This window comes from Pan troglodytes, chromosome 8, assembly GCF_028858775.2.
Source record: "Pan troglodytes isolate AG18354 chromosome 8, NHGRI_mPanTro3-v2.0_pri, whole genome shotgun sequence".
NCBI lineage: Eukaryota > Metazoa > Chordata > Mammalia > Primates > Hominidae > Pan > Pan troglodytes.
In genome coordinates this window covers 70,977,262-71,003,511 of record NC_072406.2, presented here as the reverse complement: position 1 = coordinate 71,003,511, position 26,250 = coordinate 70,977,262, and the positions used below count along the sequence as shown (strand labels likewise).

Sequence of the window (26,250 nt, the reverse complement as noted above, 5' to 3'; positions counted from 1 at the left end):
GCCAACGTCCAAATATACAATTCCATGAATTAGGCATTCCAGCCAAATATGTCTGCTTGTCATTCTGTAAATAAGCTAAATATCTGACTTTCCCGAACAACCACCACCACCCGAATGCCTTTTGAGCCATCATCCTACAAGGAGTAAATAATCTACAAAACCAGGTTCAATTGCCACCTGGCAAAAATGACTTATGAATTTACATTAACTATTTTATTCACATTGCTTGACATTTACTTTATGCCTACCGAAGTATTCAGGTGTCTGCATCACTTCTCCAGGATACTATTGATCATTTAAGGTGTGGGCAATGGCTCTTAATCTAATAGCTAGTTCTCTAGTAACCTGAATGACAATGATGATAATGGAATGGTAGAAAATTAAGGAATATCAGCTTCAATCAATCAATATTTAAGAATATTAAAGTAGAAACCTTTAAGCACATCAAGCCAAAGCTGTTGACACACAGTTAGACCAGAGAATTTTGGCTGGGAACAGTGGCTCACTCCTGTAATCCCAGCACTTTGGGAGGCTGAGGTGGGCAGATCACTTGAGGTCAGGAGTTCAAGACCAGACTGGCCAACATGGTGAAACGCCATCTCTACTAAAAATACAAAAATTACCCAGGCATGGTGATGGGCACCTGTAATCCCAGCTACTTGGGAGGCTGGGGCAGGAGAATTGCTTGACCCCAAGAGGCAGAGGTTACAGTGAGCTGAGTTTGTGCCACTGCACTCCAGCCTGGGCAACAGAGTGAGATTCCATCTCAAAAAAAAAAAAAAAATTAAAGCATACACATGACCTCATGGCAGAAGTGACTAACTCTTGAGAATACCACTGAGATATAATAATTCATTCACATGGACAGTTGTTAATGTCAAGAAATCCTTAAAATATGCCATAAGAGCTAGACAGTATACTTCTCTGAAAAGAAAATGAGTAGAAATATTTTCCCTTTAAAGGCTTCTTCAGACAGCTTTCTGACAAAACATACACAAGTAAAATGAAACATGACACTTGGGTGTGAAGTAACACTTGCACTTAGGAAAAAAACAAACGTTTTCAAACTGACTACTTTGGCAGTTTTAGACATCAACTTATAAATGAAGTCATAATAAAATTGAACATCCAAACTTTAATGGCCAATTTTATAACAGAAAAAGTTATAGTTGTGTCAAGTCCAAAAGTATACCTTTCATTTTTTGATATTCCAACTGCCTACGAGGCATCTCCACCAAGTACCTTAAATCCAACAAGTCCAAGGCTTAAATGATTATCCATTCCATTCCTACATGTACAAAACAAAACCAAAACTGCTTCGGTATTCAAGTTTCCTATTGCTGGTTCAAAGTGCCAGCAGCTATGGTCACTCAAACTAAAGCCTCTAAGTCAGTCTTGACTCGTCTCGTCTCCTAGGCTCAAACCCTAAATCCAACAATTTCAACAGAACTACAATATCATGAAAAATAAAAGGCATGGGTTTAAATATAAAGGGATTCTTACTAGGTACACAATCCTTGGACAAGATACTCAATCTTATTTCTCAGTTTCCCGTCTGTAATGCAAAGATATAAGACCTCTCTCAACATGAGTCTTATAAGAAATTTTTTAAAATAAAAAAGTAAGCTTCAACTAACAAATAGTTTTTGAGATGTATTTCTGTCATTCTATATTGCTCTCTTGGGAATTCACCAAACATATTGCCAAATTAAAGGTTATGAGAAATAATATAAATAGAGCAAAAAGGATCTCACTCTGTTTAATCTACTGTTTCCCAAACTTCTTTGACTACAGTATCCCTATTTGAGAAATGTATTAATATTTCTTCCCCCCAAAAAATCAGTCACAAAATACTAACTTCTTTCATGGGGCTGTTACAAGGTTAAAGCTCACATTGATCATATATAATCCATAAAAATTAATTCAAATCCCTTCTCCTTCTGCAAATCAATTCTATTGCCTAAATATCTCGCTCCTAATCTCCTTGGGTTGCCATTTCCATTACAACAGTTCATCTCTCATCTGTATTACGGTCAACACCTTCCAACAACTCATCTGCCCTCTTCAGGTGATTCTCCACCCAGAAATCTAAAATACAAATGTGAGCACTGCCTTCTATGTAAAGAACAAATTCCTTAGGACACAGGCCCGTCTCAATTTGGTCCCAAATCCATTTCCAGTCTCTTGACCATGCTCCTCACCATTTGAAACTACTCTTTCACGGTTCCAGGGGCAGCGTTCACAATGTAATCTCTCACAGTCCGGGCACCTAATTTCCCACGGTTAATGAAATATGTGGGCTTTCAGAGCTCTGCCTTTTCACGTGTCACCCCTTTGGTCTGCCAAAGCCACACCATTCACGTGTCACGCCTTTGGTCTGCCAAAGCCACCCCACACCCATCCCTTTCTCCATCTGGCGAACAATTCATCCTTCAAGGCCAACTCAAATGTCACTTCTTCTAGGAGGTCTTCCAGAATGAGTCAGTCACTCCTCATGTGGACTCCCATGACACTTTGTTTTAAACTCTGTCCTAAGGAGCTGTTAAAACTTGGGAATAAGAGTTAAAAGATTTAAACAGTGATGTGGAAATTATTAATTTCCAAAGAGGTTTTTTTTCTTTTCACCCAAATCCAAGCCACTCCATAATGACTCTTGACTAAATACACACACATATATACACCCATCAAATAAGATCCAGGGAAATATGGAAACAAAAGCCCCAACACAATCAAATAAACTTTATAAATCATTTGATTTATCCAAATGAATCAGAGCTGATCTCATTTTGAAATACCTGATGGTGTCTTGACAACTTTTAAATGTCAAAGGAGTTTCAGGAAACAGCACAAAACCTTAAGACTCTCATAAGTTTCCAAAATATAATTTCTAAATTATAATCGTCTTTTCTTTATACATGTGCAACTCTTTTAGAATTCAACAGGGAAATAAACCTTCATTTCAAAAATTAACTTTGAATTTGGGAAATAAAAACACACGTTATTTCCATGCACTGGTCATAGTAATAGCTACCATTCCCTGGAAGCCTAGTGCCAGGACTACTCCAGGCACTTCCTGCAGGTTCCTGCATTTAAATCCCACAGCCATCCTATGAAGTAGGAACCATTATTCTTGTTTTACATATAAGGAAACTGATCAAAAAGATTAAGTAAACCCAGCTAGACATCATCAAGCAAGGACTCAAATACAGACAATATGACCCACAAGGTCATGTATATATTCTATAAGCTAAAGTCTATTACCAAAAAGCTAAACAGATTAGATGACTTCTCTATAGAGTAAATAAAGACTTGTTCCAAGTGTCAAATTCAAAGGGGCAACCTTCTTTGACCAGTGGAGATATAAGCCATTCATCTAAGATTTATATACTAATTTCCCAAAGTGATAAGTGACATTATTAAAATATTTTTTATTTCCTAACAAAGGGAAAAACTACCAATTTTCTAAAGGAAGGGATATGTGTACATATATCTATATATAGATTTTGATTTTTAATTTGACAAAACAGTAAACCCAAGTTAGATCGGTTCTAACAACAAAAGTGTTCAGTTAAAATTTACCTATAATAGCTCAAGAACAAATGAGGAGAAAAATCTTATACTTCCATGTAAGAATTGTTGGAGAGAAATTAGATCTGGAAGGAAAGTAAAAAAAAAATTAAACCAAAGTTTTATAAAATCAGTTCTATCGATGCAAAAATCCTCAATAAAATACTGGCAAACCGAATACAGCAGCACATCAAAAAGCTTATCCACCACGATCAAGTTGGCTTCATCCCTGGGATGCAAGGCTGGTTCAACATACAAAAATCAATAAACATAATCCAGCATATAAACAGAACCAAAGACAAAAACTATATGATTATCTCAATAGACGCAGAAAAGGCCTTTGACAAAATTCAACAGCCCTTCATGATAAAAACTCTCAATAAATTAGGTATTGATGGGACGTATCTCAAAATAATAAGAGCTATGTATGACAAATCCACAGCCAATATCATATTGAATGGAAAACTGGAAGCATTCCCTTTGAAAACTGGCACAAGACAGGGATGCCCTCTCTCACCACTCCTATTCAACATAGTGTTGGAAGTTCTGGCCAGGGCAATTAAGCAAGAGAAGGAAATAAAGGGTATTCAATTAGGAAAAGAGGAAGTCAAATTGTCCCTGTTTGCAGATGACATGATTGTATATCTAGAAAACCCCATCGTCTCAGCCCAAAATCTCCTTAAGCTGATAAGCAAATTCAGCAAAGTCTCGGGATACAAAATCAATGTGCAAAAATCACAAGCATTCTTATACACCAATAACAGACAGAGAGCCAAATCATGAGTGAACTCCCATTCACAACTGCTTCAAAGAGAATAAAATACCTAGGAATCCAACTTACAAGAGATGTGAAGGACCTCTTCAAGGAGAACTACAAACCACTGCTCAATGAAATAAAAGAGGATACAAACAAATGGAAGAACATTCCATGCTCATAGGTAGGAAGAATCAATATCGTGAAAATGGCCATACTGCCCAAGGTAATTTATAGATTCAATGCCATCCCCATCAAGCTACCAATGACTTTCTTCACAGAATTGGAAAAAACTACTTTAAAGATCATATGGAACCAAAAAAGAGCCTGCATTGCCAAGTCAATCCTAAGCCAAAAGAACAAAGCTGGAGGCATCACGCTACCTGGCTTCAAACTATACTACAAGGCTACAGTAACCAAAACAGCATGGTGCTGTACCAAAACAGAGATATAGACCAATGGAACAGAACAGAGCCCTCAGAAACAATGCCGCATATCTACAACTATCTGATCTTTGACAAATCTGACAAAAACAAGAAATGGGGAAAGGTTCCCTATTTAATAAATGGTGCTGGGAAAACTGGCTAGCCTTATGGAGAAAGCTGAAACTGGATCCCTTCCTTACACCTTATACAAAAATTAATTCAAGATGGATTAAAGACTTAAATGTTAGACCTAAAACCATAAAAACCCTAGAAGAAAACCTAGCCAATACCATTCAGGACATAGGCATGGTTAAGGACTTCATGTCTAAAACACCAAAAGCAATGGCAACAAAAGCCAAAATTGACAAATGGGATCTAATTAAACTAAAGAGCTTCTGCACAGCAAAAGAAACTACCATCAGAGTGAACAGGCAACCTACAGAATGGGATAACATTTTCGCAACCTACTCATCTGAAAAGGGCTAATATCCAGAATCTACAATGAACTCAAACAAATTTACAAGAAAAAATCAAACAACCCCATCAACAAGTGGGCGAAGGATATGAATAGACACTTCTCAAAAGAAGACATTTATGCAGCCAAAAGACACATGAAAAAATGCTCATCATCACTGGCCATCAGAGAAATGCAAATCAAAACCACAATGAGATACCATCTCACACCAGTTAGAATGGTGATCATTAAAAAGTCAGGAAACAACAGGTGCTGGGGAGGATGTGGAGAAATAGCACCGTTGGTAGGACTGTAAACTAGTTCGACCATTGTGGAAGACAGTGTGGCGATTCCTCAGGGATCTAGAACTAGAAATACCATTTGACCCAGCCATCCCATTACTGGGTATATACCCAAAGGATTATAAATCATGCTGCTATAAAGACACATGCACACATATGTTTATTGTGGCACTATTCACAATAGCGAAGACTTGGAACCAACCCAAATGTCCATCAATGACAGACTGAATTAAGAAAATGTTGCACATATACACCATGGAATACTATGCAGCCATAAAGAAGGATGAGTTCATGTGCTTTGCAGGGACATGGATGAAGCTGGAAACCATCATTCTCAGCAAACTATCGCAAGGACAAAAAAACCAAACACCGCATGTTCTCACTCATAGGTGGGGATTGAACAATGAGAACACATGGACACAGGAAGGGGAATATCACACACCAGGGACTGTTGTGCGGTGGGGGGAAGGGAGAGGGATAGCATTGGGAGATATACCTAATGTTAAATGACAAGTTAATGGGTGCAGCACACCAACATGGCACATGTGTATATATATGTAACAAACCTGCACGTTGTACACATGTACCCTAAAACTTAAAGTATAATTTTAAAAAATCACAGAAAGTACAAAATAAAGGTGATATTAAATGACTGTCTCAAAAAAAATTTTTTTTTCAAATGTTGACATATATAGTATTTCATTTTTAAATATTCTAGTGTAATAAAGCATACTTTTGTGAAAATAAAATTTCTATGCCCCAGACAAAAAAAATAAAATAAAATAAAATTAGTTCTATTTTCTTTATTTGTTCAATCAAATCAACGTTTCTCATCCTGGCTGAATAGGACAAATAATTTAGATTTAGTTTCCCCTAGCACTACTCAGCTCACCTCTCCATCCAGTATTAGGTAATCACAAAGAGTACTGTTCTTTAGTAAGTCTTCTGGTAATACAAGAATTTGATAACATACAATGACTTTAACTACTTTTAAATACATATGTATTTTTATACACAAACTTTCTTCAATAAGAGTGAGGATAACTTTAAAATTTGTTTACTTGTTTACATTTTCTAAAAACATATCAATAAATCATGGAGATATCCAATGGAAAGATGGCATTACAGTGTTTCTTAAATCTCATGAAATGAGTCGGTCACAAGTACTCCAGAAGGACCAATCTTTTTACCTCTGATGACTCACCTTAGATATCTGGTACTTGATTTTTCACAAAAAGACGAAGTGCAAGAAAAAACAGCACACTATATTAAATGTGGTAGTAATTAAAACAAGCATCAAATTTAATCACAAAATTCTACATATTATGTTGTTTTTTCTGAGAGAAGAAACATTTGATAAACAAAATAAAATTTGTACTGCTCATTTTAGTGAGTCATCAGCTATTTGTTGGGTGTCCCTTATTATCATTACATAAGGTGGTGTATCCCACTGCATCTCCAGTGGCTAGTGTATTGTAATATAATGGTAATATGCAGATTTACTTATTGACCACATAGAACTGATCTGCATCACAGTCTGAAGCTCTCCTGTCTCCACCTTGCTCCATTTCATCCCCTGCCCCAATACACACATCTCCTTCCACAGGTGTCAGGTTTGAATTGTGGGGCTGCACTGGGCTCTGTCCTGCTGCTCTCTCAGGCACCCCTGCAATTGGCAGTGATGCTTCGTAGGTAATCGTGATACTTTTGTGCCTGATAAAACATGGAAAGAGAAAGGGAAATGGGGCTCAAGGGAAACTCCTGGAATTCTGGCTGGAGCATGTGAGATGGGAACACTGAAGTGGGGACAATTTTAGGAGGAGATCCCAAGTTTATTTGGGGTCAAGCTAAGAATGAGGTACCTATGGAAAGTCTATTTTAATCCAGTTACCTTGTAGTATAAAGAACATAGTTTGGGAAACTGATTACAATTTAGTAAATATCTTTCACATTCAACAATATTCACTGAGGATCTTAAATATTTCACATTTCACTGTGAAACTCAGGGAGGCAGCTGATGTTGCACATGGACCTCAGTTTCACACGATCGAATAATCAGTTGAAGAGTTTCCCAAAAGTGCCTCAAGTTTCAGTTCCCAATAATAAATGGGGATGGTAACTTCTGCCTGGCAAGGTGGCTGTGAACTTAGCCCAGTGACTACGATAGGGAAGGCACTTAAAAATGTTTATTTTGTATTCTTTTTCCTTTCTCAATTAACACATTTGTGAAGCACAAGTAATATTAACCCCCTCATCAGATGGTTATAAATGCATATATAAGGGTTTAATTAAAAATATCCTGGAAGGCACGGTGTAACATTTGGCTGGCATTGAAGGGCTTTAACAGGATGCAGCATGTCACAGTGGAAGGTGTCCTTTACTTATGATGGCTATGAGACAGGGGGAATATTTCCAGCAGCACAGGCTGCAAGAAGAAAAACAGCCCGAGTATGGTGTCCAAACAGAAGACTACATGTTCCAAATAATACCCTGTTGCAGTCACCAAAACAGAAAAGGGCTATGAAAAGAACAGTCTATCACATCATAGATAACACATGTGTGGAAGAAACTGTTTTTGTAAATTGTTTTCTCTTTTTGTAGTATAAAAAGGGAAAACACAATTTGCTTCTGGTTAAGGGTGGATGTACTATATCCTTGTACTATTTTTCACCGTCTACCTTTGTCAGAAGGTTCACTGTGATTTATTTCTTGGAGAACTATTAATAGAATTTGCATGGCAACTAGTGAGGGGATGAAAATTCATTCTGTAAGATCTGCTTGATGGACAGTACAGAAACCAAATCTGCTTGCAGATGTGGAAATGCACAAGGCTGACTCTTTCTGCTGCTCTTTCACTATATACCATAGAGTACCCAGCCTTCCTAAAATAGGTATTTAATATTTAGACCAAAAAACCACAATTTCTTGATATGCCAAAAGGTCAAGTAATGTCTGAAGCCACTGCAGACAGCTTGGCAGCAAATTCCCTTGAAAAAAGCAGCTTCTTCTATGAAAAATAAATCATTTGCTTCTTCACTGAGAATTTTAAAATTCACTTTTTTTCAGCTAATACAAGATTACCACCAATTTCCTGAAAACCCAAACACAATTTCAAAACCCCAAAATTATGTTGACAAAGAAGTATTTCCAATTCACTTCCCCATCAAGCTAAATGAAGAAAAATGTTCAAGATTCCCCACATCACGATGGCTCCTCTTCACTCGGTTCACATATGCAGTAAGCAGAGGCAAAGTATTTATCGAGCCCATATGGACACTTGGAAATGTTAACAATTTTGTTTAAAGCAAAAATAAATTCAACTATGTCAGCATTTCAGGAATTTATAGCCAAAGACCACAATTAAAACATGCCAAAAATCTCATTCTAACCAGAAAGCATTTTCAAACTTTTCCAGAATGAACATTTTTATCATAATGATCACAGACTCTCAAGAGTTTAATTGGATACTGGCATCTGGGTAGAAACAGTGACCTAAAATCCTTGCCAAGTCGGCAAGTCACAGAGAGGGGGTGCTCACCCTCCACTAGGTGAAGATAATCAGAGGCAGGGTGGCAGATGAATACTTAAACACAGTCCCAGCTTTGTGTTAAAGTCTTCCTCATTTTTGCCCAGATCCCTGTGCAGGTTAGTGACAACAGTCACAGACTTTTCCCACAGATGGAAGTGTATGTTACACTACCTAGGGCAGAGATCAATACAAATCCCTTAAGAGGTGGCTACTACTTGTCTTTCCATTTAACAGATTAGAAATCTGAGATGTTTACAGTGAGGTACAATAACTTGCCCATAATTTCAAATTACAACTAGTAACTGGCTGACCCAGGACAACATTCATAGTTCTGCATCAAGACACCATGCTCCTAACTACTATCCTATACTAGAGTGAAAGAGACTTATATCAGAAAGAAAACCACTTCCAAGATTATCAATGCCAACTAGCAATGCATTTATGATGCTAGGCCAAATGGCCCTGATCAACAGCAGCAGCCAATAGCCATGTGATTGATTTTTAGAGGAATATCAGAAGCCGGGTAAGCAAGTGACCAAGAGAGTAGCTCCAACAGCTGCATCAATAGCACACCATAGAAACAGGCTTGAGCAGATGGCACTGGTGAAGGAGAGTATCTGAGGTGCTGTAGCTACCCTAGATGAGACTTGGTTACTACCAACGCAACCCAGATTACAAAAATTTCCACAGAAATGTATTGGGGACATTGTACCTGTGATTATTCCTCTAGTTTTAAGCAAGTGTGTTCTCTGAGCATAAAGCGAAGTATACCCAAGTAAGGCAACAGGGAATAGTAAGAGAGGAATACTTTTTTTACAGATTAGAATCACAAGAAATTGCACTGGCAGTGAAAGGACATGTTAAAGCTCACATAATCACAAACACTTACATTCATTATTCATTCACTCACTCACAAAAAGTTTTGAACACCTACTATGCACTAGGTATTGCCTCAAGGGCTAGTGATTGTTTCACAAAGTTCTATTTTTAGAGATTCACGGAAATTAGAGTTACAGGTGTTTACAAAATCATGTTTTATTAGCTACAATCATGCTTAATCTCCCTACACAGTAACAGTGTTAAATATTACAAGCATACCTCATTTTATTGTGCTTTGCTTTATTATGCTTTATAGATTCTGTATTTTTTGTTTGGGGGCTTTTTTTTTTTTTTTAAACAAATTTAAGGTTTGTGGAAATCGTGCATCAAGCAAGTCTGTCAGTGCCATTTTTCCAAAAGCAATGTGCTCACTTTGTGTTTCTGTGTCATGTTTTGGTAATTCCTGCAATATTTCAAACTTTTCCATTATTATTATATTTGTTATGGTGATCTGTGATCAGGAGATGTTACTATTGTAAATTGTTTCGGAGCATCAAAAACCAAACCACATAAGACAGCAATTTTGTGTGTGTGTGTGAGGCAAGGTCTCACTCTGTTGCACAGGCTGGAATGCAGTGGTACAAAATACAGCTCACTGCAGCCTCGACCTCCTGGGCCCAAGCAATCCTCCCACCTCAGGCTCCCAAGTAGTTGGGACTACAGATGTGCATCACCACACACGGCTAATTTTCGTATTTTTTGTAGAGACAGGGTTTCACCATGTTGCCCAGGCTGGTCTCAAACTCCTGGGCTCAAAGAATCCTCCTGCCTCAGCCTCCCAGAGTTCTGGGATTACAGGTGTGAGCCAATGTGCCTGGCTGAGAAGGCAAATGTAACTGACAAATGATGTGTGTGTTCTGACTGCTCCACTGACCAGTATACACACACACACACACACACACACACACACACACTCCTCTTCCTCTTCTTTCTCTCTCTCTCTCCTCTTCTCCTCTCTTTCCTCTCTTCTCCTTCTTTCTGCCTTTCTTTCTTTCTTTCTCTCTCTCTCTCTCCTCCCATCCCCACCCGCCGCCTTGAGCCTCCTTATTCCCTAAGAAAGAACAATACTAAAATTAGGACAATTAATAACCCTACAATGGCTTCTAAATGTTCAAGCAGAAGGAAGATTCACACACCTCTCACATTAAATGAAAAGCTAGAAATGATTAAGCTTAGTAAACAAGGCATGTTGAAAGCCAAAACAGGCCAAAAGCTAAGCCTCTTAAACCAAACAGTTGGCCAAGTTATGAATGCAAATGAAAAGTTCTTGAAGGAAATGAAAAGTGCCACTCCAGTGAACACACAAATGATAAGAAAGAGAAATAGCCTTGATATGATTTGGATCTGTGTTCCCACAAAATCTCATTTTGAATTGTAATCTCCAATGTTGGAGGTAAGGCCTGGTGGGAGGTGATTGGATCATTCAGGTGGATCCTTCATGAATGGTTTAACACCATCCCTCTTGGTACCGTCATGACAACAATGAGTGAGTTTTTGAGAGATCTGGTTGTTTAAAAGTGTGTAGCATCTCTCCCCCCTCCCTCCCTCTCTCTCTCTCTCTCTCTCCCCCCTTGTCCTGCTCCTCCCATGTAAGACACCTGCTCCCACTTTGCCTTCCGCCATGAGTACAAGCTTCCTGAGGCCTCCCCAGAGGCAGATGCTGCCAAGCTTCCTACACAGCCTGTCAACCACAAGACAATTAAGCCTCTTTTCTTTAATAATTACTCAGTTTCATGTATTTTTTTATTATAACAGTGCAAGAACAGACTAATACAGAAAACTGCTACCAGGAGTGGGGTATTAATACAAAGATACCTGAAAATGTGGAAGCAACATTGGAACTGGGTAATAGGAAGAGGTTCAAAGAGTATGGGGGGCTCAGAAGAAGACAGGAAGATGAGGGGGAAGATGAAGGGAAGTTTGGAACTTCCTAGAGACTTATTGAGTGGTTGTAACTAAAACGCTGGTAGTGACATAGACAGTGAAGTCCGGGCTGAGGAGGTATCAGACGGAGTTGAGGAACTTTTTGGGAACTCCAGTAGTCACTTTTGTTATGCTTTAGCAAAAAGCTTGCCTGGTTGTTCTCCTGCTCTAGGGATCTGTGGAACTTTGAACTTGTGAGAGATGATTTAGAGTATCTGGTAAAAAAAATTTCTAAGCAGCAAAACATTCAAGTATATAGCCTGACTGCTTCTAATAACATATGCTCATATGCATGAGCAAAGATGTTATCTGAAACTGGTACTCTTATTTAAAAGGGAAGCACAACATAAAAGTTTGGAAAAATTTGCAGCCTGCTTATGTGTTAGAAAAGAAAAGCCCATTTTCAAAGGAGGAATTCAAGCAGGCTGCAGGAATTTGCATAATCTCCCATCATAGGCAGGGAGGCCTACGGGGGCTGAATGGTTTCCTGGGCCAGGCCAAGGGCCCTGCAACCCCGCACAGCCTTAGAACACTGCTCCCAGTATCCCTGTTGCCCCAGCTGCAGCCCTGACTCAAAAGAGCAAAGGTACCACTCAGGACTCTGCTTCAGAAGGTGCAGGCTAGAAGCATTGGTGGTTTCCACACTGTGTTAAGATCACAGGGACACAGAAAGAAAGACTGAGGCTTGGGAGCCTCTGCCTAGATTTTAGAGGATATATGAAAAAGCCTAGATGTCCAAGCAGAAGCCTGCTACAGGGGCAGAGCCCTCGCTGAGAACCTCTAATAGGGTAGTGTGGAGGAGAAATGTGGGGTTGGGGCTCCCACACAGAGTCCCAACTGGGGCACTGCCTAGTGGAGCTGTGAGTAGAAGGCCACTGTCCTCCAAACCTTGGAAGGGTAAACCACTGGCAACTTGCACCCTGCACTGGAAAAGCCACAGGCACTCAATGCCAGCCCATGACAGTAGCCACAGGGGCTAAACCCCACAAGGCCACAGGAGTAGAGCTCCCCAAGACCTTGGGAGCTCACCTCTCATGCCAGTGTGCCCTGGATGTGGGACATGAAGTCAAAGGAGATTATTTTGTTTGGAGCTTTAAGACTTAATGACTGTCTTGCTGGGTTTCTGACTTGCATAGTGCCTGTAACCCCCTTTTTTGCTGTTTTCTACCTTTTGGAACTGGAGTATTTTACCTAATGCCTATACCTTCATTGTATCTTGGAAGTAACTAACTTGTTTTTGATTTTACAGGCTCATGGGCAGAAGGGACTTGCCTTGTCTCAAATGAGACCTGAGACTTTGGACATCTGAGTTAATGCTGAATGAGTTAAGACTTGGGGGACTGTTGGGAAGGCATGATTGTATTTTGCAATGTGAGAAGGATATGAGATCTGTGGGGTCAGGGGAGAAAGATATGGTTTAAATCTGTGTCCTCACAAAACCTCATGTTGAATTGTAATCTCCAATGTTGGAGGTGGGGCCTGGTGGGAGGCAACTGGACCATTGGGTGGATTCTTCATGGATGATTTAACAGCGTCCCCCTTGGTACTGTCGTCACAATAGTGAGTGAATTGTTGCGAGATGTGGTTGTTTAAAAGTGTGTAGCACCTCTGCCTCTTTCACTGTCTTCATCCTGCTTCTGTCATGTAAGATGGCTGCTACCACTTGGCCTTCGCCATGAGTAAAAGCTCCCTGAGGCCTCCCCAGAAGGAGATGCCACCATACCTTCTGTAAAACCTGTGGAATCATGAGTCAATTAAACCTCTTTTCTTTATAAATTACCCAGTCTCAGGTATTTCTTTAAAGCTGTGTGAGAACAAACACAAGCCTTATTGCTGATATGAAGAAAGTTTTAGTGATCTGAATAGAAAATGTAAGAAGCCACAACAAAGCCTAATCCAGAGCAAAGCCCTAACTCTCTTCAATTTTCTAAAGGCTGAGAGAGGTAAGGAAGCTAAAGAAGAAAAGTTGGAGGCTAAGACTGACAGGTTCATAAAGTTTAAGAAAAGATGCCATCTCCATAATTTTAAAATGCAAGGTGAAGCAGCAAGTGCTGATGTAGAAGCTGTAGCAAGTTATCCAGAAGATCTAGCTATGAAAATTGATGAAGGTGACTACACTGAACAACAAATTTTCAATGTAGACAAAACAGCCTTCTGTTGGAAAAAAAGGTGTCATCTAGAACTTTCCTAGCTAGAAAGGAGAAGTCAGTGTCTGCCTTCAAAGCTTTCAAAGACAGACTGATGCTCTTGACAGGGGATAATGCAGCTGGTGACTACAAGTCGAAGCCAATGATCATTTACCATTCCCAAAATCCCAGAATCCTCAAGAATTATGCTAAATCTACTCTGCCTGTTCTCTATAAATGTAACAAAGTCTGGATGACAGCACATGTGTTTACAGTATGATTTGCTGAATATTTTAAGCCCACTGTTGAGACTTACTGCTCAGAAAAAAAAGATTCCTTTGTTTAATATTAAAATAAAAAACAAAATATTACTGCTCATTGACAATGCACCTGGTCACAAAAGAGGTCTGATGAAGATGTACAAAAAGATTAATGTTTTTATGCCTGCTAACACAATATTCATTCTGTACCCCATGGATAGAGGAGTAATTATGACTTTCAAGTATTATTATTATTATTATTTAAGAAATACATTTTGTAAGGCTATAGCTGACACAGTTATTCCTCTGATGGATTGCGGTAAAGTAAATTGAAAACCTCTGGAAAGGATGTATTATTCTATGTATCATTCATGATTCATAGGAGGAGGTCAAAAGAGCAATTATAATGGGAGTTTGGAAGAAGTTGATTTCAACTCTCATGGATGACTTTGAGGGGGTTCAAGACTTCAGTAAAGAGAGTAGCTGCAGTGGTGGTGAAAACAGCAAGAGAACTGTAATTAGAAGTTAAGCCTAAAGATATAAATGAATTTCTGCAATCTCAGGATAAAACTTGAGTGGATGAGACATTGCTTCTAATGGATAAGCAAAGAACATGGGTTCTTTGTCTTCTGATAAAGATGCTACAAAGATTGTTGAAATGAAAACCAAAAATGTATAATACTATATAAACTTAGTTGATAAAGCAGTGGCAGAGTTTCAGAGGATTGATGACAATTGTAAAAGAAGTTCTATTCTGAATAAAATGCTATTAGACAGCATCACATGCTACAGAGAAATCTTTCATGGAAGGAAGAGTCCACTGATGGGGCAAACTTCATTGTTGACTTTCATAAGAAATTGCCACAGCCATCCTAACCTTCAGCAACCATCATCCTGATCAATCAGTAGCCATCAACACTGAGGTAAGACCCTCCACCAGCAAAAAGATTAAGACTCACTGAAAGCTCAGACGATCACTAGCATTTTTTAGCAAAAAAGTTTTTTTAAATTAAAGTATGTACATTTTTTAAAGACACAATGCTATTGCACACTTAATCAACTACCATGTAATGTAAACATATCTTTTATATGCATTGGTAAACTAAAAATGTGTGTGACTCATTTTAATGAGGTATTTGCTTTATTGAGGTAGTCTGGAACCAAACCTGCAGTGTCTCCAAGGTATGTCTGTACTTGATTAAGAAGAAGCTATTAACTGACATTAATCAGGTTTGCTGCTAAAGGAATATAAATCCAGTTTCTAAAGATTATATTTTCAATACAAAAAGAAATCTATTTTTTAGTACAACTTTGCCAGGAATCCTTTTGTAATTCTTAAGTATGAACCGCCCCCACCCCACCCCACCTTTTTTTTGTTGTTGAGACAGCATCTTGCTCTGTTACCCAGGCTGGAGAACAGTGGCATGATCTTGGCTCACTGTAGCCTCAGCCTCCCGAGCTTAAGTGATTCCCCTGCCTCAGCCTCCCAAGTAGCTGGGACTGCAGGCACACACTACCACACTCTGCTAATTTCTATATTTTTAGTAGAAATGGGGTTGCATCATGGTACACAGGCTGGTCTCGAACTCCTGGGCTCAAGTGATCTGCCCACCTCAGCCTCCCAAAGTACTGGGACTATAGGCATGAGCCATTGTGCGCAGCCTGAAAACCATTTTTTAACTTAACAATCTGGTTAGAGACTTTGGATACATATGCACTAAGTTTTCTCAAAGAGAATTAAATGAATAAAATAAAGAATTTAAATAATATATATATTATTTTCTTACTGTCCCCTAGAAAATTCCATTTTCTATGGTATAGTTTTCTTCGTAAAGAAAAGAGCAACACTAAATTCTATCATTTTTTAAAGGCCAATGTTAACATTAGTGAGACAAAGTTACAAAGCTCTGTAAAATAAGCATCTATGCTTACTTTTTAATCAACTCCTTACATTTCTAAAGCAACTTCATGTTTCCTCAATCTTCCATCCACCTATATACCCCTCCTCCTCCTGGACTCAAAAGTCTGCCAAATTCTAGGAGGAAAAAGTTCCATTTTGCATAACAACAGTCTATACGTCTGAATTTCACTGTGGTAAACTTCCTCCTTTGTACGTAGATTAAAAGATATTTCCCATCAACTGTGTATTCAACCTTAAGAAGCGACTGCAGAACATTCCATAGTAACAGATACATTTTTAAGATGATCACACATAAAAATGGGCAGAGATCAATTCCAGTCACTCCCAAATAAAACACAACCAGCTGATTTCTTTTCAGTATGTAAGTAACAGACACAGGATGGATGGAGGCCTAACAGCTGTCTCCTATTTGTGCATGACATATAATAGCAACATTACCTGTTGAAATCAGAAAGACTTAACAATTAAAGTACTTAAAAATATACATGTGATACTTGAGTATACAACGGCAGTGCCAGGGTCCTATTCTAGAAGCTCTAAGCACTGTGAAGATGATGGGTTGCCCAGATGGATGAACTGTAGGTGCAAATCCCAGCCAAAGAACCTACAAGTTAATGGAAACATATGAAGTTCCTTTAACTTCTCTAAGCCTGTTCTCGACTTTGAGATGCGATGCTCATCTCATTGAATAGCTATTCAGAAGAATGAGATAAATTATAAGACATGTAAAATCCAACAGCTGACTAGGTGAGTGTTCAATAAATTATGTAATTTTCACTATTATTATTATTAAAACTGGTTAAATGATTAAATCCATTGTGGGTAGTCTTATCTGAATGAAAATGCACATGCTTATCTGGTCTCATTTTTAACTTTTCCCATTCAAGCTTGCAAACAATTTTAAATGACAAGGGAAGAGTTAGTCAGATGATTGAATTTGCAGTCTAATTAAAATTACATTGCAAAAGCAATAGATTCTAATCCCTTGTGGATATAAGAAATACAGCAGAGAAATTTTTTAATAGCTAGCTAAATTTTATAAGTGAAATAGCCTTAATAATCAACATTAAAGTTGGTCTCCAAGTTCCCCAATTGTAAAGGAAACTTTATAAAGTGTGCAACCATTCCCCACAAAGCTGTTAAGAAACATTAACCAAAAGAATAAGGCAATTTTTTAAGAACTTACTTCATCATAAAAAAATTATTCCCTTTTCCCTGAAAACATGATTCTAGAAAACCATCAGCCTATGGGATGTCTCCCTCAGACACTGCTGGTAGTAATACTAGCATTCCAGGTTGTTTAACATGGCCTGAGGTGGCCAGGAAGTCATCTTGGATGAGATGAGGATCCACAGGCTCACCATCTGAAAAATTCAAGAAGACTAGCAAGTAAACCATGTGGATTTGTTTGCAAAATAAGCAAACCCACAGACAAAAACACATGCTGTGTAATTACAAAAATACACATTTCTGCCTTCTGATATGGTATGTTCACTCTAGCGGTGAAATACAGTTCCGTGTTGCTCCTCTCCCCTCTTAAAAATATGTGAAGGACAGGACAACTTCACAAACAAGGATGGAGACTAGATGATCCATACTTGAAAGAAGCACAATGAGGACCACAGTCAAGACAGAGGTAGAGAGAAAATTTGATATTTTAAAATGTTTGCTGAATTACATCTGGGCAGAGTCTGCAGTTGGGAATTGTAGTAGGGCAGGGACGGCAAGGAAGTGGAAGTCACAGATGGAACGATCAGGCTAAGTAAAACCTCACTGCATCCTTACACATTTAAGAGTCTGCCACAAATGTACATGTCTTGCATGATCGATATTTGCAACAACGTGCTCCAAAAGGAAATAACATGCATTCTGTGCATGTTATTATGCCAGTAATACATAATAACATGCACAGAACAGGAAAGTAAGCCACACGTTAAACAAGGCAGAAATGTCTAGATAAAAGTCTCCCAAAATCAACCCCCACAAAATTGCCATAGGAGACTCCAGATTCCTGCTGCAAATGGGGAGGTAGGTATATCAGTTTACATCTGCACCAGACAGGTGTCTAACCTCAAATGAGACACTGGGCTGCCAAGGGAGGGAACAGACAGCCACGACTGGCAATGAGATCCTCAGGAACTCTATCTGCTTTCATCTCTTCAACTTCCTTCTTACCCAGACTCCACCATGATGAGTAATCGGAGGTGCAAGGAAAATAGAGACCTGAAGGTGCAGCGCCTGTTTCAACAGGACCGGGGCAACCGGGGCTCTGGACAGATGTGTTCTGGTGACTGCCAGTCTGAAAGCCAGTGTCCCCATCTTGAAGTCACCAACTGAACCTGCAACTGGTTCAGGAGCTGCTGACAGGGCAAGTAGGGTTAAGCATAACTACTGGGGCAGAGCCAAAAGCCAGGAACAGAGTGAAATGGCTGGAAGAATGAAGAACATTCCTTATGACTCCAAGAAATCCTGTACATAGTCCTGGGATGGCACAGGTCACAACTTTTAATGTTCTGGAGCTGAAAGGTGACCCAGTTGTTCATTGGAGTGGACTGGGAAAAGCAGTCAGGGAGAGGGTCAGATCAATTCTAACCAGCACTTAAGTATTTGTATATGTGCAAAATTACACACACACACACACACACACACACACATATACACACACACAGACACAGAGTTCTTTCATCCAATCATCCAATTGAATTTCTCTGAGAATAGCTTGATTTCCCCCTTTGTAAAGAGCCATGAGATTATATAATAACTACAGATTATGTAACTAGGAAGTTATTAAGTGCTTAGATTATGTAACATCTAAGAATCATGGATGCATTTATTTTCTTTCAACCTATGATGTAATTCTCACTGGAGAACATGCATAAGTTATGAGGTGTTTGGACATGTAACATTTCAAAACTGGCTAGCAAAAGCACTGATCGGCTGCTTCATAAGGCATTCTTCCATACATGAAATTCAATTACTTTGAACTGAACATTAGCTTGGCTGCTCAAAGTCTTAAAGTCACATAGAATCTCACAAACTCATCATGTTGACACTAACTGTTTCCATCTTACTTGGTTGTAATTCATTAACAAGTTTCTTTTTGCTTGTTTAAAGAATCTAATTTAATTTTGCTAGACAACACTCCTAAAGATGCTGAGAATTGCCAAATTGTGAGAGTAATTACACATTAGCAAGCCATAAGCCCAGCTGTAAATTGCACTTTATCACAATCCAGACCACTCAACCTCTTAAGATTTTTAAGCTATCATTCCTTCTGTGGCTACAACCTCCTACCAACACAATCTTGAATGTCCTCAACCCCACAGGCAACAAGCTAGAGAACACATAATAAGTTTTCTAGCTTATTATGACTCCAGCCCCTGCCCTCTCTAGCTTTCCTGCTGGCTTGAAATTCTCTGTGCCATCACAACCTTCAGCTGAACATTTCATCTTTTTATCAAACACTCCAAAATCCCCAGTCCTCAGGCTTTCTGCCATACCCGTCTCACCAAAGATAACCCCTCTCTGCTTTCTCCACTTTTGAGTGACCAAAGAACTAGAAAAAGGCATAGAACTATCCTAAGAAACTCAACAAGTTCATACCATGCAGCCTCAGCTGGATATTCAGTTCATCTTGGCAAGTTTTTAATTTTTTTCTATGCATTTTCCATAAGCAGCTGTTCTGAACACTCCCCAGTGTCTTCGAGTCTCTAATCCATCCCCTTATTCTCCCAGGAGATGACTTTATCTCCAAACAGACTGAGGAAAGTAGAGGGAATTTACACTGAATTTTCTCCAGTTTACATCAAATATATTATAATTTTTATTTGTCTCACTCCCTTCTTCCCAAACTCAGGAAAATATGTTCAAATTAGTTTTAATAAATATTTATTGAGGATCTGCTAAAAGCTAAGCATTTTATTGGGCATGTGTCTGGCAGAATCAACAATTTTCATCATTAAGTCTGAGACCATACCTAGCAGAACTGAATGAAGACTAGAAACCAGAAATTGAAATCAGTTATTTCAATAAAATGAGCAAAGTGTCAGTGGAAGAATTCACAAAGTGAGGTGAACAAGCCCAAAACTAGTTAACCACAGCCTTAACACCTGTTACCATAAATCTACCCCTGCAAGGGGTCGCTCCAGGTTAAACACCACCCTCTAATTTCCTCTATTGTCAATCTACACTTCCTCAGTCTAGAAGCTCACTCAAATAAGCTTCCTTTATTCTTAAAGGAAACAAAAACAAAACTATAAAATAAACTTATTTCACCTCAACCCACTGATGCACCAAGAAACTACCCTATCTATTACCATCTTCTTTCATAGGTAGGTACCCTTAAGTATTAGGTGCTACTTCTTCCTTTCCTGATCATTGTCCTCTAGATTATTATTTCTAAAAGTGCTCTCTCAGAGATAACTAACGTGATCATGGCCTAATTTTATTTTCCTGTATATGAGGTTTTCTAACCACGGAGGTGAATATTTTCTGATTAAAAAATACATGTTCCTAAGAATTCAAATGTTTTATTATTTTATTACTTAATTCATGTGATTGATGAGAATACTGTAAAGTGATTATATGGATTCTCCAAAATTTATTAAATAGTAAACAAACAATATGTGTTCTCCCAACTTATTTTAGTAGAATTAAGAATCTCTAAATAATACACAACAGGAGAAAAAAAATCAATAAACACGATTCCTTCTCCGCTAGAATAAGGTTCAAAATAGATCACAGGGCTAAGGAAAGCCAGGGCTTCATTTCCTAAGAGATTGTAATGGATAGGACCACCCCAGTGCAGGCATCTTTTCAGTGACGCATCTGTTCCAATTGCTGAAGAACTCAGGTATGACTGCTCATGGAAACCGGGTGGATTCACTGCTTCCTTTACTTATGAGCAATTTTCTTGCCATTAGTCTATTAAACTCCATCAAGTGCTGAGTGTTCAAAGATCTGGATGCAAATGTGATCATGAAGAATCATAGGAAAAGAATGAAATTCTAAAGCTCATTACTGTCAAGTAAATATTTCAGAATCCCCATGGAGCATACTTAACAACTATATTGTTAGTAACGGAAATATTTTTCCTAACTTGGCTCAAGTCATTAACCATGACTTTCAGGGGAGTACAAGCTGACAGAAACAATCATATGGCTGGGTCCTTTCCCTTGTGATCAATCATCAATGCTCCTTAACCTGCAGGAGCCACATCATAGTTGCCAATAGCCTGAGAATCTTAAACCACCTGGATGACTTCCAGGTGAAGGAGCTCAGGGATCCTGCCCTGCTTACGTGCTGAAAATTATTTTTCCTGACTTGCTAAAATCATGGATTTCTAGACCCTCTCTTTCTTCTTGCTCCTCCCCATGGCATATATTTTTCTTCTTGTTGACAACAATCTAATGTGCCTGGAAACTGCTTCAAGTGCCTATGTTCCACTTGAGATCACTGTAATACTTTTGCAGATGGTATGGAGCATATTTTTTTTTCCTCAAAACAAGCCACGAATTCTAAAGCATTTTGCCATATTCCTGCACTGATACATAAAATACACTTGAGATGACTGTAGTCATTTTTTCACTAGACAGCAGTCATTAATTAACCTGGGAAAGAATCCCAATTCCATTTTTCCATGGCATAATAATTAACCCAATTATCCAAGATACCCATCTTAGTTTGGGTTCCCCCAAAAGTCACCTTGAGATAAGAACTTGGGTTAGTCTGGCATAGTGAACTGGGGAGGTGATCCCAGGGAGCATAAGTTAGGAAGTGAGGAAAGCCTGACTGGGGAGAGAGAAAAACCATGGAAGGGGGTGGTATGCCACATTCCTGCTGGGGGTCAATGTCCCTAGGATGTTCTGAAAAGACATAAATAGTGTGCTTCAGAATTGTCCCACAAAGAGAAGGGGAAAATGGGCATTTGTTTTCTGACTCCAGCCCTTCACTGAGTAAAGGTTATACTTCGAGGCTGCTCTGCAGCAAGAGTAAATTTCCACAGGGCTGACAATGTGCTCCGGTAGAGAAGCACAGATCAGGCCCTTGAGATGGAAAGCTGTTGGCATGCATGGGAGATGTCCACCGTGGGTGAACTCACAGGTGGGCCAAGACCATATCAAAAGCATCTGCTACAGCAGCCCACCACCCAATTCCTTGCTCTTATCAAGTTACCATGTCCTGCTGACTCATCTTTCAAAAAAGACTCTCTGATCCTCCTGTCATCAAATACGACCTACTATACTCATCTTTCAGTATTTTAACCCCTTCCTACTAATTATCTCCTGTGTCCACCCCGAACCCCGGGATTTTCACTGTCTGTAGATGAGTTCTCACAAGGTCACCGGCTGTCACCGATCTCCTCTACCTGTCCAACCTTATTGGCCACCAAGTCTTCAAATACTTTCCCTTTCAAAAAATAGTCTCCTCTCTTCCTGTAACACATAATGATTCTCCCCAGCTCTCAGCCTTTCCCACACAGAATGCCCCAGCCCTTTGAGATCCACACTAGAAATTATCAATACTTAAGGAATATTTTCCTTAGCTGTGACTTGCACTCTTCTCCTCTACTCTAGTCTTGACAGCAAACAATGCCACTTTAAAGGTTTATTTAAAGCAAGTAGGGCCAGAATCCCCAGGCAAACTCTAAGTATCCAAAGGGCAGAGACTGAGATAAATGTTTCTTTCTTAAATTACTCCAACACTCACTCTAGTGCCCACTAATCAAAGACCACCAGGAACACTCTTGCAGTAAATAAATTGAGCTTTCATTCACTTACCACAGCAAGAAAGAGTACACCAAAGTAACTGGAGAATTTTAAGAAACTGGTGGATACTTAGGATACTATTTCAGTTTGTTTTGGGTGATTCCAAGAAAGGTTTAAGAAACTAGAGGCCAGGTTTGGACTGGGAGCTGTCAGGAGGTAGGGACACTTCACTGATTATCTTGGCAAATTTAATCTAGAAAGCAGAGGATTAAAGCTGAGTTGGAGTCATCATTGGTAAAGAAGCAGCAATCATTCATGTCAGTCATAAGAGAGAGATGTTTAATTACTTTTGTAGTTGGAGAGGGTCCTTTCTCAGTCTTGTTTCAGACATACTCAAGAAGTAGGCTTGTCTGATTATTTATATTCTGCAAGAGGTATTTATGTTCAGTTGGGAACATTGTGGCCTGTCAGCTGCCAGGGCCATTTTTTACTTTCTCAAAAGTTATTCAAAAGATAACAGAATAACTTAAATAACTGTTGAATTAACTTCAAATTTATCCTAAATCTAATGATAATGTAAACTTTAACTCATAATTTATCACTCCAACTTTCTGGCAGGCACTGCGCACATGGAAAGGAATAAGACATACTGGTCTTTGACATAGGTCCATGAGCTCAAAGTCCAAAGAAAACGCAAATGTCTAGGCTGATGCAATACAAGCATGAAAAGTGCCCAAATGTAAGCATGAATAAGGTGCTGAGCTGGTGCAAGAAAGAGAGTGTTAGGCTCCATCTGGAGGCGTGTGTGAAGCTTTCCAGGAAGACATGCCACCTGGGATGGATGTGTGAGGATGAGTAGGAGTTGGCCAGTTGGAAAAGGGAGGATGGAGGATGCCCTTCCATAGCAGACACAACCCAGGTGTACAAGTAGCATAATGAGTTGAGGAACAAAATATAAATCAATGTTGCTGGAAAAACTTTATTCAAAGCACTCAAAAATATTTCCAAGATTTTTTTAATATAAGGTGCTATTTTGGCACCTCTGAAGTTGCACAGCACAGAAGGTGAATTTTGTTCTCAGTTAATTAAACTGAGTGTTAAAGAGAAAGTAAACCATACCAAAAATTAAATACTTTTACATATGGATCCCATTCTAGAAATGGAGACAAAGTAGAAATGGAATATGAGCCAATTCAAAATAACATACTGAAGTTTATATGTCCTCCTTCCCTTGAATATAATGGATTAGAAAAAATTCAGAAATTTTACCCTAAAATTAGAATTCAAATCCCAACACATAGAAATAAAACCAAACAACTTATTGTATCATCTTTCTGTTACACCAAGAAAACTCAGAAATTCAACGACTATTGTATAATACAGTAAGTAATTCTCATATCAGGGCAAACATGCATGCACACACACATACCCATAAGCACGCGGGCGTGCGCGCGTGCACACACACACACACACATTTCCATGCTATTAATATTGAGGACCTAGTCTTTAGATAATTTATTTTGGAAATCCAATGGCCTTAATGTTAATACATACTTTCCTATAGTCCTTCAAAAATTAACACATTATTAGTATTTAAGGTCAATTCATTTCATTCTAGTTTGATATAGAAATTATCCATCAATTACTTGTAAATAAGCATTGGTGGTGAGGAAGGAACAGTTTGGGCAAGACAATTAAACAACAGAAAAAACAATTTAAAAGTCTAATTTTACCAGGAAAAAAAAAAGAGGAACAAGTGCTATAGTCTGAATGTTTATATCCCCACAAAATTCCTATGTTGAAACCTACCCCCAATGCTGACAGTATTAAGAGGTGGGGACTTTGGAAGGTGATTAAGTCATAAGGGCTGCATCCTCCTAAATAGCATTAGTGCCCTTATAAAAGTGATGTGAGGGAGGTTTTTTGCCCCTTCTACCATGTGAAGACATAGAAGGTGCCACCTATGAGGAACAGGCCCTGACACCAAATCTGCCAGCACCTTGATCTTGCACTTCCCAGTCTCCAGAACTGGAAGCAATAAATTTCTATTGTTTACAAATTACTCAGGCTAAGGTATTTTGGTATAGTAGCCAAAATGAACTAAGACAACAACTCACTAACATAGGGAAAGAATATGAATAAACCAACAAAAGGGAAGGGCAAACAATTCACAGAGTGATATAAATAAGTGTTCCACAAACAGATTAAACAATGCTCAACTTTTCTATTAAGAAAGTGCATATGACAACATGAGGTTTTTTTTGTTTTTTTTTTGTTGTTGTTGTTGTTTTCACTATTTAGATTGGCCTAGGACAGGAAAGCACAGTATTGGCAAAGAGGAGCAAGAACAATTGTTTCTCTTTCCAGAATCCAGCCCCTGCCTAGTAGGAGTTCAAGAGTCATTTGGAAGGACAAGGTGACAATCCTAAAAAATATTAAAGTTACTCATATCCTGTGACCTAAAAATTCTACTTTTAAGAATTTACGCAACATAAAAAATGTGTAAAAGTAGGCAACTAAATTTGAAATTCATCGTAGACAAAAGAGAAAACAACCCAATGTCATCACATCTGTTGAAATGTATATTATAGCCATATCCTACATATACATGCAATGGTATTTCATGCACCTACAAAAATAATGGTATTACTGTTTACGTGCTTATATAGAAGAAGTTCTCTGGTTATTTTTTTAACTCTTATTTAAACTTAACTTGTCATAATTTGTTATTAATATACAAAGACAATAAACTTTTAAAACATTACATTTACTAAGATTCTGGCAATAAGACATAGCATACCAGGCTTGCCACTCAACTTGTTATTGTAAGTCTCAGCTTCAATATGAAGCCGTTTTTTTTTTTTTTTTTTAATCAAAACCCTGCTTTTTACATGCTAAATATCTTGGCAAGTAGGCCATTAAACATAGTAATGAACTTAAGACAGCAAGAGTGAGGAGTTAACAAAAGCTAAACATTGTAGCCTAAACAAAATTCATACAAAAAAATAAACTGTCACTGGTTACATAAAATTTTCCTGACTGGCTAAAACTTAGTATAAAACATGCATTTTAGAATCTTTAGCTATCAAGTTCAAAAAGTACCAGTGTCTATTTAAAATAATTCCGCTCCCAAGCCAAAGTGTAGTAAAAATTAATTCAAATGACATAACACATTCTAATGCTAAAAAATATTCATTATTACTGAAGTGGAGGTAAATCCCAGAGCTTTGGGGGCTTTCTCATGCTGCAAATGGCTGTTTCTCTGGTTCACTCAAAGCAGCATATGACAGCATCCAAGGATGACACTAAGCTCAGTAAAGGGCAAGACTGCTGGTAGCCAGTTCTGACCTCCCCGTGAAGTATGGCTACTGTGTCCATAATACAGGATGTGTGAGGATCAAAG

The 26,250-nt window shown here is 38.6% G+C and overlaps 1 protein-coding gene across 17 annotated transcripts in view; it reads right to left on the bottom strand.

Annotated features, from left to right (window-relative positions):
• Positions 1 to 26,250, bottom strand: part of BICC1 (BicC family RNA binding protein 1) — a 315,686-nt gene that overhangs the window by 88,092 nt on the left and 201,344 nt on the right. The window lies entirely within an intron of this gene.